General features: G+C 45.0%; 1 protein-coding gene across 1 annotated transcript in view; it reads left to right on the top strand.

The window, feature by feature from the left end:
• Positions 1-13043, top strand: part of LOC126260921 (protein retinal degeneration B) — a 598186-nt gene that overhangs the window by 514854 nt on the left and 70289 nt on the right. The window lies entirely within an intron of this gene.

Here is a 13043-nt window from a genome sequence, read left to right as displayed (position 1 = left end):
AGTAAAGACCAACAGGAGGTAAAGATAAGTGGCACATACATTAATTTAGCAAAACACCCCTGATATCCTGACCGAATTGTTGTAACAGGTAACAGATGCTGAACAGAAATGAAGAGAAGAATAGCAATAGAATACAAGGCAATACTGGCCAAAAGTAATACTCTTACACGTAACTACATCAATTTATTAACGTGGAAATCTTTGAAAGATGGGCACTAGGAAAAAAAAGGAGATATCCCTGCTGCATGCAGTAGAAATTTGAATAGTGAGGATAGTGGCTGGAACAAGTTGGATGGGTAGGAAAACAAATATAGACATGCTATTGAGAGTTAAGATAGTCAGAATCATAATAAGCTGATCACATCTTTCTCATAACAATTTACAGGGGAAGAAATTGAGAGAATGGTCATGAAAAGTGAACTTAAGAACATCAAGACCTGAATAAGATGCAAAATTTGTGTGGAGATCAAAAGAGTAGCAAATAACATGTAGGATTTGGGTAACAAGCACAGTGTTCATGATGTGTAATGACTGTCAACATTACCGATTCACATATTCAATATTTATTTATACACATTATACGGACAGATACAAGTTAAACACCTGGCATCTCAGAACACATTGCCCAAGGTCCAGAGATACTGCTCTTGCAGTGATATTCTTGTAGATGGAAGTGCATAGAGCTTCTGTCCTCACAGGGCTCACACACCCCTCCAAAGGCGTGCTGAAGTTGTGCTGCAGTGTGGTGTACGTCGTCTCTGGAGATGCTGTCTAGCTTGTACTCATGTAGATGTCTTGGTCAGCACAGCGGTGTGCCTGTTCATGATGTTGGTACTGGCTGAGTAGGTGTTACTAGAGGTGTCATCATTAAGTTGTCTGCCAATGGATATATGTGATCCTGTGGATACCGCCCCTGTATAGTGTAGATAACAATGCAGCTGTATTGACTGACTGTGGTATCAACCTGGAGGGGTGCAATGATCGTGACACTGTGCTGTTGCCAATCTTGCGGTTTTCATACATGGCAGAGATACCATGATCGTCGTGTCATGTAGAGACACTGTGATATCTTCTGGAAGGTAATGCTTGACATCGACTGTGACGGAAAAGGGAGTTGTGTCATGGCACGAGGTCAGAGGAATGGTATTATTCCCTGGTGTCTCCACCAAAGTCCATGCTGGCTTAAGTCTATTGATGGACACAGTAGTGGGTTTGCCAGCTAGCATGATTTTGAATATGTTTGGTCCCCATCTTAGTATTTTATACAGTCCACTGTATGCTGGGTGCAGCATTGGCTTGATGGTGTCTGTGCATAGCATAAAGTGAGTGCAAGTCTGTAGATTTTTATGCACAAATACAGTGGGTATTGTGTGGTGCAATGACGATGGGAATCTGATGCTGTGTATCCGTTCTCATGACCCGTCGTATTTGGTCTGGGAGGTCCTCGCCAAATTCATATTCTTGAGGGAAAAAACCTTGTTTCACAAAGTGGCTAGCATCCAGTGCACGTTGGTCTATCGATTATTCATATAATTTTGAAACGTATCCATGTTGGTTTTCGAAAAATTTTTAACACATTCTAAGTTAATTTCTGAATGAAAAATAAGTTTATTATTGCATAGTGTGCCTGCCAGGGAAATCCCCATCACATCTAGAAATAAACTTTCCTGCAGACAAAAGGGGACGGGGCTATATGAGCTAAGCAGAATAAAGCCAAATGGGTGAATGCCAGTTGCTGTTTGCTTATGTGGTTGACTGGCTTTGCAAATGATCAGTGTTGTTATAATTACTAGTGATAGACATAGATTCAGAATACCAGAGTGGAAATAAATGACTAACAGGAATAACAGGTAAGAAACATTACATGATATCTTCAACGTGAATCCCAAGAAAATTAAATTTTGACAAAGTTCTTGGCCAGACCGCTACACTAGCAAGGGCCAGTTGTACAGTTGCTGGTTTTATGTTCTATTCTGGGAGTAACGTGGAAAATGTGTTTTATGAACACGCGGTAAGCCTAACCGGAGAATAAACACAGGATAACTAAACTGGTGATTGTGGCAGGCTTCGTAAAGATAACTGGAGAATAAGCTTTAACACTGGCAGGAATTAGTTACAGTATTAGTGATGACAAGGTTGGTTGTTAGAATGAGGAAGGAGAAGAAACGGGGACATCTCTCAAATTGTGGAAGAATATAATGATTCCAAATTTATATAAAAATTTCTGACTACTACTTTTCGATCTCATGCTTGAGAAGCTGGAGCGTATGAATGAAATGTGAAACTATTTCCTAACATAAAGCTTTTTGCTTGTTGTAGGGCTAATAGGCATTTGATATTGGTACTTCGTGAATTATATTCTGTCATGTCATAAAAATGACCATTTGTTCTGAAACAGCCTCGTTTATTTGGTGTATGTTGCAATTGCTGCAATATTAGACAAGCCTATTTCGTTTCATGTTGCAGACAGTGACAAAGTACACTTCATCAGCTTGAGAAACCACACCAGTCTTAACAACTTCTTCAGTATTAAACAATGACATTTTGTTTTTTCATGCAGCAAAATGTTTGATGAACTTTGATGAGGTAATAGCTTCTTTTGGAGAAAGGATAGCACGCCATATAAAGCTGTAGTGAGATTAGAAAGACAAAAGTGCTAGGACTTTTGAAGAAATGTGTACTGTCTTGCTTGTCTTTTGTCTTTCTGGTTCTATGTATACCATATTTAATTTTATGTCACACAAAACAGCAAGTTATTAGCTAATAGAGAGTGTAGATTTTCTGAGGAGTTCTTGTTCTCCCGGTTACAAATAATCCCATCCAGTATTAACTGTGAGTGTTTTTTAAGAAAAAAAAAAAAAAAACAAGGAAAAGGAGGGTAGGATGTCAAACCAGCCAACATTCGACGGTGAAATACAGTGACATGCAATAGAAGAATGTTATGCTGTGCGAAGAAGCATGGCACTGCACTTTGACTAACTTAAGACCAAATAACATGTCTTATACTTTCTCTAAGGTACTTGCACCCTGATAGATGGCTCCCATTATACAGTGGAACATAAATGGATTCTGGGCACATGTGGAGGAACTGAACCTCCTAGCACAGCAATGCCCCCTGTGCTTGTGTTTACAGGAAACTCATTTAAAACCATCTGATGCTCCTGTACTAAGGGGCTATACATTATATAGCAAGGATGACCTGACTGGGGAAAGGGCCAAAGACGGAGTCGCCATGTTTGTTAATAATGACCACCACTCCTCTGCTCTCCCCCTGGATACTGACCTGCAAGCAGTTGCAGTTGAAATTCATTCACGTCGGAGGTTTACCATTTGCTCCCTTCATTTACCTCCTCTGGATGCAGTGAAGTTAGAGGCTCTCACAGATCTTATCGCACAACTCCCCCACCCATTTCTCCTCCTGGGCAACTTCAATGCCCATCATGTCCTGTGGGGCTCCACTTCTCTTTGCGCTCGAGGTCGAATTTGGAGAGCCTCATAACATCTCAAGTGTTATGCATCCTCAGCACTGGTACTCCGACTCATTTCTCTGCTGCTACTGGGTCATTCTCAGCCATTGACCTATCTTTCTGCTCTCCAACCCTCACCGACTCTGTTCACTGGGAGGTCATTGATGACCTTCATTCCAGCGATCACTTCCCCATCCGCATTCATCTCCTGTATGGTGTATTGCTGGAGCAGAGGCCGCCATTGTGGATGATTGGCAGGGCTAACTGGCCACTGTTCAGTCGGTTGGCTGTCTTTGAATGCCACAACAGCGTACAGGAATGGGTGGATCACATCACACTTGTGATCCATCATGCTGCTGACCTGTCCATACCAAAGTCTTTTGGCCCTCTTAAGCGGCACCTTGTGCCTTGGTGGACAGAAGAGTGCCATTCAGTCATCCGGGACAGGCGTGCGGCTCTTTGACGATTTAAATGCCACCCAACAGCAGTCAATCTTACCACCTTTCGAATCGCGAGAGCGAGGGCATGCTGTGTCATTAAAGAGAGCAAGAAAAGGTCATGATGGGAGTTCCTGGACTCCATCAACCGTTCCACTTGTTCCAGAAAAGTATGGGAAGCCATCCGGAGTATTTCTGGTAAACGCAGCCGTTTACCAATAGCTGCAGTCCTGAACCATGGATGCTTCCAAACGACACCCAGAGCCATTGCTCAGACACTGGCAGAGCATTTTGCACAAAGTACTGCCACTGCAAACCAGGATCCAGTATTTCGTTGCTACTGTGCGACTGACGAACGAGCAAACTTGGACTTTCGGTCAAACAGTTCTGAGGCTTACAACTCCCCTTTTTCCATGTGGGAACTTGAATCGGCACTTACCATGACTTCTGACACTGCACCAGGTCATGACCGCATCCGGTACTCCACGCTTTGACATCTGCCAGCGGCGTCAAAGGAAATCCTCCTCCAATGTTTTAATCTCATATGACAGACAGGAGTGTTTCCCACCTTGTGGAGGGAGGCAATTCTCATCCCCCTCCTCAAACCAGGAAAGGACTGTACATGTCCCAGTAGTTATCTGAGTATTGCCTTGACAAGCTGTGTCGGAAAGACCCTGAAACGGATGGTTAACCGTTCTGGTCTGGCTGTTAGAGACCAGACAGCTCCTTAGCCACTCTCAGTGTGGATTCCGAAAATTTCGGTCCACGGTTGACAACCTGACCCTCCTAGAGGCGGCTATTCAGCAGGCTTTCCTCCATCAGCATCACTGTATTGGTATCTTCTTTGATATCAGTAAGGCATATGACACTACTTGGAGACACTGTATTCTTGCACAACTGCATCAATGGGGCTTTTGTGGCCGCCTCCCCATTTTCATACGGTCTTTCCTGTCTCAGCGGTTTTTTCGGACCCAAGTTGGTGACACGCTGTCTGATCACTTAGAGCAAGAGAACGGTGTTCCCCAGGGCAGTGTTTTAAGTGTTGCCATAGCCGTCAACAGTATAACGTCTACAGTGAGGAGTCCAGTACAGTGATCCTTATTTGTGGACGACTTTGCTGTTTTCTGTTCCTCCTCCAGTGTTGCCACCGTGAGCCGTCAGTTGCAGCTAACAGTGCAGTGGTCAGAGGAGTGGGCTGCAAAGACGGGTTTTCGGTTTTCTGCCAATAAGTGTGTTTGTGTTCATTTTAATCATTCTCGTCATCTTTTTAACTTGCCTGCCTTGCATATGGGTGATACTGTCCTACATTTTAGAGAGACAGTGCGGTTTCTGGGCCTAATATTTGTCTCCAGGTTGTCATGGCTGCCACACCTACACGACTTGAAACCCAGAACCCTGAAGGCACTGAACATCCTCAAGTGCCTCAGCCAAGGGGAGCAGACAGGGCGTGTCTCCTTCAGTTTTATCACCCATTTGTGCGTTCAAGGCTGGACTGTGGGTGCACAGTGTATAGGTCAGCGAGGCCGTCTTATTTGCAGATCCTTGACGCTGTCCACCATGCTGGGATTCGACTGGCTACAGGTGCTTATCGGACCAGTCCCATACCCAGCCTCTGTGCTGAGGCTGGGGAACCGCCACTTACCATCCGGCAGCAGCTCCTGCTGGTGCGCCAGGCTTGTAAGTTTCTTGCAGCTCCCACCTCGCCTGCTCACCATCTTGTTGCTCATCCACCTCCGGACCGCCTTTTTTTCCCACTGTCCGCGGGCTACGTTGCTGTTTGGGATCCGTGTGCAACGTGTACTAGAGTCCCTCGGTGTGGAGTCTGTACAACCCCAAATCTTGGGTTTTAACCGCCTGCCACCCTGGTTACTGAAGAGACCCGAAGTGATTTTAGATTTATTGCAGTACAAGAGAGATTGCACTCCTGCCACCCTTTTTAATGCAGCATTTTCTGCCATTTTATCTGAGCACCACGACTATGTAGCTGTTTTTACGGATGGGTCGAAACAAGGGGATTCTGTTGGTTGCTCTGTTGTTTTTCCAGATCGCGTCCTCAAGGTCTGACTGCCTCAGACTTTTACTGTATTTGGTGCAGAATTGTCTGCAATCTTGCGGCACTGGAGCAGATGAGACTTTCTTCCTGTCCTAAATTTCTTGTCTGTTCCAATTCACTAACTGCCCTTCACTCATTGCAACATTTGTATCCAGCTGATAAAATAGTCCAGACCATCCAGGATGCCCTCCTCCAACTACAGCAATTGGGGAAGGTGGTGGCTTTCTGCTGGGTTCCGCGGCATGTCGGCATTGCTGGGAATGAAAGGGCAGATCTCGCAGCCAAGGAGGCGTGTCTCGATCCTCAAGTATCTCAGTGTGCTATCCCCCTGCATGCACTCACGTCGCTGTTGAGCCCACGAGTCATGCGTTGGTGGGAGGATGAGTGGCTGGAAGTGACTGACAATAAGCTCCATATAGTCAAGCCCACAACGCGTCTGTCGTGTACTTCCTTTCAGCCCGTTGACAGGATGAGGTTCTCCTCACTCGGCTTGGGATAGGCCACAACCCTATGACGCATGGCTTCCTGCTCCAGCGGGAGGACCCTCCAATGTGTGGTGCTTGTGGCGTCCAGGTCACTGTGTGCCACGTTTTATTGGATTGCATTTTATTTTCTGATCAGCGGGCCGCGGCTGACTTGCCAGCGGACCTTCCATCTCTTTTAGGCAACACTCGGACAAATGTGGTTAAAGTTTTACAGTTCTGTGCCATGTCAAATGTTTTTACAAAGATTTTAGGGAGAGGATCTTAATTTGCTCACTGTGTGACAAGCTCACCCATATTTTATGGAAGTGGCCAGCCAATGACAATTTACTGTGGCATTCTTGTTGCTACGTTTTCCCTTTCCTTACGTTTTACTTTCTTGTGTAGCATTTTCCTTCTTTTCCTGCTTTCTTTGCGTGTGTGCTTCAGTTTTGTTAGGTCCGCCCACATTCGTTCCCTTTAATGTGTGTCAGGACGCTGATGACCTCAACGTTGAGAGGCCATAAGCCCCAACACACACACACACACACACACACACACACACACTCCTCTAAGACATATGTTTTATGTATCAGACTCTTCAGAAAGACGTTCGCTACAAAATGAACACATTTTGAAAAGTTGCATTAATTGTTGGCTTACTCTCTCTAGAGCTGGGAGGGGGGCGGGAGTGCCACTATCTAGTATTGCTCTAGTTCTGACATATCGTAGACCTGGGACTGATACACAGAACAGTCTGAGCTGTAGCGAGGAGGTGGGTAGCCTCCACATGATCAGAGTTTACATTTAATAAGTTTGCTGTTTCCTCTTCGATCATTGTTCTCACATCAAATGAAAACAGAACTGATTTCTGCGGCTGTGAGCTATTAAGTGAATTAAAATACATTCACATAATTACGGAAGGCTAAAATAAGTTATTATGTTTGGATTTTATTGTATTTCCACCTTTCCTGACAGTCAAGCATTAATCGCCTTGCAGAACAATGAAGTTATTTTTTTTGGTTTGCTGAAGAAATTTGGCTTTTGTTAATCTTTTCCACTGAGGCAGTGTTTAATTCCACACAATTGACTAGTATCAACTTGGTTGGTTGGTTGGTTGGTTGGTTGGTTTGTGGGATTGAAGGGCCCAGACTACAAAGGCCATCGGTCCCTAGTATCAACTGTTCGCTGCATTTCAAGTGCATGTTTTCATCTTCTAGCATGTATCACATTATGCCATAATAAAGAACCAAACATGATATAATACAGTACTGGTACTCCAAGAAAATTCACATCCAAATCTGGACATATGAATGTGCACTTCAAGCCGAATTATGTGTTTTTGTATGGTTCACGAAATTCCAATGTTCTTGGAGTATCCTCTGATGTCGTGTTTCTTTTGCGACATAATGTAAGATTACAAACATAGAGGCTTCCTGCGTCACCATAGCTGCACAAGCTCGTTGATGCCTGTTATCTGGCGCTCTCTGGCAACTGCTGAAATGAACCTATTTCTAACAGGTTGTGGGAAAAGATTGTGAATGGTGGTCTGAAAAGTGTTACTTCCAAAGTAAATTTCCTTTTACACAGGATGAACTATGTGCGAGAATGTACGATGAATTTCTTAAATCACAGTGTGTTTGACTCTAATTTAAAAGCAACTATTTGAGGATGACCATTAGAATTATTTCGAGCTCAGGTGATCAGACATCTAAGTCATTATTAAAAAATTTTACTGGCACATTTGTGTGATGTATCTTAAAGTGTAACACGCGCAGTAAAGATCAATTTTATGTATGAAAGCTTTGTATATTAATGTAAACTGTTAACTTTTGCTATTTGTGTGTTCGCGCTACTTAATATTGGCTGACTACATCACTTGTCCTATGCTCTGAATATCCGCCATCATCAGCTGGTGAAGATCAGGTGACATAAGCTATGATTGGCTTACAAAAGCTCGTCACAATATTGATTTCAATGCTTCAGAAAGTAACATGTGGGGTATGGTGGAATTTGAATTATACTTTTGTAATATGAAAATATGCAACGTACATGTTGCTGCACATCACAGATCTTAGCAAAACGTGTCTTTTTTCCCCATGTTTTCTTAGCAAAACATGTCTTTTTCCCTATGTTTTGTTTTGTAAAGTGCTGGGAAATTCTATGCCAGTGTATAAAACCATAACTATTCAATGGATTGATAAGTTTTACAGTTCTGGAGAGAAGTATACTGTCATTTAATATGGAGAAAGTGTATTTTCACCCAGGAGAAAATGTATTCTTAACCGGGAAATCCAAGAAATAGCTGGGAATTTTTTTCCTTGTCCGCATATACACCCTGGAAATCCACTAGATTCAGGTAGTGTTCCCATTAAATCTATGTGTGTGGCAAAAACGGCCCTTCGGCACAGAGAAGCTCCCAAATTGTGGCTGGTCGTGTCGTACTGTCTTCACCCTCTGGCAAGGAATGCACGCTTATGTCCAAGTGGCACAATCCCGCTTCATATTCGGGCCCATGTAAAACTAGTTTCATTGTGGGGCATACTCAGAGGTGTGGTAAGTTATGGAGCAAGTCAAATATTGTTCGGTGATAGTTGGCAGGGACAAAAGGTCACTTAATCCCATGTCGCCGCCTGACAAGAATCATTCCAGGTCCGTATCTGTTACCTGTGCATCTGCAAGGTTATTGAAATCCAGTTGAATGGTCGTGGCCACTAGGCAAGACAAGTAGTTCACAACCATATTGTCCACTCCATGCACATGGTAAATGGCTGTTGTGAACTGTGAGATGTGATCCAAATGCCTAAGCCAGTATGATGTGGTGTTGGCAGATGGATTCTTTGCTGTGTCAGCTAATGGTTGATGGTCTATATAGACATTAAGTGGTCTCCCTTCAATATCGTCGTAGAAATAGCGCACCACTCCATACATGGCCAGTAGTTCGTGGTCAAAGATTGACCTCTTCCGTTTAGAGTCTATCAGTTTCCTTGAGACAAAAACGGAGAGCTTGTGTCATACCTGGCGCTTCATCCTATAATACAGCGCTCGGTCACTTGCGTCTGATGTAATGATAAGCTCAGCATCTGGTGAAGGTGGTGTGGGCTAGATGAGCTTTAATGTTGTCAAATGCAGTTTGCATCTCAGCTGTCCATGTTAGCTTCCTCTTCGCTGATGTATTTTTCCCTCATAGAGGTTCTGTGATGGAAAGTAGAGTTTCAGCTGCACGGGGTCAGTGTCAGCAGCAGAAATTGACAATGCTGAGAAATTTAGGTAGTTCTTAGTAATTTGTTGGAGGGGACCTGTTAGTAACCTGTGTGGGTCATATGACTGTTGCAACAACTAGGTGGCCAAGAGGCTGTTGCAGTTGGCATTCATCAGTATAAATTTTCACCCTGTGTTGTGACAGCTTATCATATACTCCATTCAAGTGTCATTCATGTTCCTCTGTGGATATTGATAATGTAATTAAATCATCTAAATAGCAGTAACAGTGTGGCACATTGAAAAACAACCCATCAATGAATCTTTGTCACATTTGTGTGGCGTTTTCCAACCCAGACTAAGACTTCATAAAAACTGAATGGAGTGATAATGGCCATTTTGTGAACATCCTCTGGGGCCATAGGTATTTGGGAGTATGCTCTCCTACAGTCCAGTACGCTAAGATCGTGTGCGAAATCTTAGATATCCAGGACTGAGTAGCTATCTATAATCATTCTGGCGTTGAGGTATTGGTAGGCGTATCAGGGGTGCCATGTGATGCCCATGCACTGTCCGCAGGTCTGATTGTACTCTCCTGGAGAAATTCTCCAATGGCTGCCTTGGCCGCCTTGAGGGGCTAAGCAGTAGTCCCAGAATCACATTAATTCTGTGGATGGTGCCGCCCGTAACTATGCTAACTGGTTTGTTTGGTAGGGGTGGTCCTGTTGTCTGATCTGTCTGCAGGGGTGGTAGCCTTGTTAGTGGGTAACCTGCTTATGAGAGCAAAACACTGTTGCTATTCGACCTGCTTGTGAGAGTGTAAACACTGTCACTGTTCTACCTGCTCATGAGATATGTGTCACTAAGTGTAATAGGCACTGTGCTAGCATGTGTATCCATGCTAGTGGTTGTACAGTTATCCTGTGGCTCTTGTGTGTGCCAGGCTGTCTGTAGTTGCTGCCGAATTTATTGCAGTTGGCTGTCCAGTTCGTGATGGTGGTAGCTCAGCTGCTCGTTCTCTGTACATGTCTTGTTGTTCTCTTAGCAGATGTTCTCATAGGCTGTGATCTTTCTGTGGAGTTCACCACAAGTGTTGCACATTGTAATGCAAGATCCACTGCAGTCTCCATGCCTAGTGGTGGAGGGGGAGGGTCTGTGATGGAAGGCAGACTGTCACTGCAGAGGGTATAATAACAGAGCCCTACTGAGATTTGGGATGAGGCGATAATGATGGAGGAAGTCTGCTCCGAGAACAGGTTAGACTGTTTCAGCCACAAAGAAAGTCCATGGACGTGGTGTGTGTGGTTGTCTAGCCAGAGAATCATGGAGGTTGTCCACGTTACCAGTGTTACTGAATCATTTTCTGCTCGGAGTTATATGGTTGAGGGCATGTTATCTCCTGTGGTGAGATGTGGGGGTAGCTTGCTGATGTCCGCACCTGTATCAACCGGCAGGTACTGGTGTAGTCATCTGCCCATGTATGTGGCATGTTACATGCTTTTGTATCTCCAGTAGAAAGGCGGCTTTTTGTAGGGAGGCAGACTGGTGCACCTAAGCCAGTCCACCACTGTATTTTGGGTAGTCACATGGCTGTTGGCAGTGGTGTGCATCAGCACCGAATCGTGCGTAAAACCAGCAGTAGCTGCATGTCGTGTTGTGCTGTGTCGGCTGGGCTGTGTCGTGTCATGGTGGACTGGGTGTTGTCCGTTTCCCTTGTTTGTTTATTTCCTGCTGGAGCTGGTCCGTGGACCGTAATTGTTGTGGCGCTGCAGCGGTTGCAGCCTGCAAGGTCTGCACTGTATCCATCACTGGCATGGCAGTCATAGTTAGGTGTCCTGGCACCGTTCAGCGAGAGCTAGCACCCTATTGGCCAGTTGTAGGTGAATTTCCAGTGATGTGTCCTCATGTACTATAAATGCTGTCTGTATTTGCTCTGGGAGCTTCAGTAACCATAATGACCATAGGGCCCAGTCTGGTAGCAGGTTGCTATCAATTTTCAGGTGCAGTTTGCTATCAATTTTCAGGTGCAGTTTGCACCATAATGCCGATGGTGTGTCATCGCCCATCATTGTCTCATTTATGGCAAGATGCAGTTGTGCGTGATAATCATTGTAATATTGGTGACTTCACCATCTCACACTTGGACGCAGTTGGAGTATTTAGCAGAAGATCACTGACGAGGTCCACTCGTTCACCGAGATGGTTGTGAAGTATTAACAGCTTGCTCTGGTCATCCTCGATCCCTGCTGTCCTGGTCGTCCTCGATCTCTGCTGTCCTCATCATACATTGGCATAAAGCAAACCACACTTCTGGTGAGTCTGTGTGAATGGGTGGCAGGTGTAGTTTGATAGATGGTGGGTGGTTCCCGTAGTGGTCATTTTGTGTTGGTCACACTGAGTTGTCACCGTGCAGTAGTTGCCTGGCATTCTTCAGATCGACTGGCGTGGCCTGATCAGGTATGGGCACTGTTTTTTGTACCTGTCAGCATGGTGTGGTGTGATATTCCGGTTGGAGCTGTGGTCCAGCATGCGGCGCAGCTGGCTGGGCAGTGATGTCACACCCGTGGAGTGGCGTGTGGCACAGCGCAGCTGATATCTCTGTTCTGTCACCCCTTTGACGTATAGAGGCATCGGTGGACTGCGGTGAAATATAGTTCTGTTGGATATCACAGTTTTCTGACAGTGTTTGTCCATGTGTCCGCTGTGCACACTGTTCTGTTAGTCATGTTGCGGCCGTCGCAGTTACTGTGGTGGCATTGATGTAACAAAACATAATGCACGGCACAGGTGGTGTAGCAAGTAAGATCGTGTTAACAGCTTCGCACCCCTTGGTTGTAACATGTGTTGCGTTAGGTGGGGTGAACTCACAATCAGTTGGAAGCCATTGTGGTGTGGTCATACAATCAGCGGCATGTCGTGTAATCATTGTTGGCTGGATAAATTCATGGTAGAGAGTTGGCTCACGTGTTATGGGGTTCACTGTAGGCATGGTGGTGATATCTGGCTGGGACTTGACACCCTTTGTTGTCAGTGCGGGGGGTGTAGCAGTTGGGTTGTAATTCTGATATCCACGTTGTGGTCTTAGTGCTGTTGACACGTCTCTTGTGGCATACTGGTGTTGTTGATATGTGGTCATGGTAAAATGGTTGTGTTGTACATCCGTACCAGTGTGCAGCGGGCATCAGTGCATCCTGGTGGGAGCTGGGGTGTGGGAAGCGGTGCGGCAAGTGGGCTGTGATGTCATGCATGAGGTGTACTGTGGTACATGGCGTGGCTGTTGTGACATCACCCATGTAACATGTGGGAGTGAAAGCAGTTTGCAGAAATATGCCATTCTGTTCAAAATCACTGTTAACTGACACCCCCTGTCCCTGAGACCCCCAAATACACTGAAACATATTTGTTTGTTGTCACTGATCGTTCG

This window comes from Schistocerca nitens, chromosome 1 (genome assembly GCF_023898315.1).
Source record: "Schistocerca nitens isolate TAMUIC-IGC-003100 chromosome 1, iqSchNite1.1, whole genome shotgun sequence".
Taxonomy (NCBI): domain Eukaryota; kingdom Metazoa; phylum Arthropoda; class Insecta; order Orthoptera; family Acrididae; genus Schistocerca; species Schistocerca nitens.
This window is presented reverse-complemented; position numbering and strand designations above follow the sequence as displayed.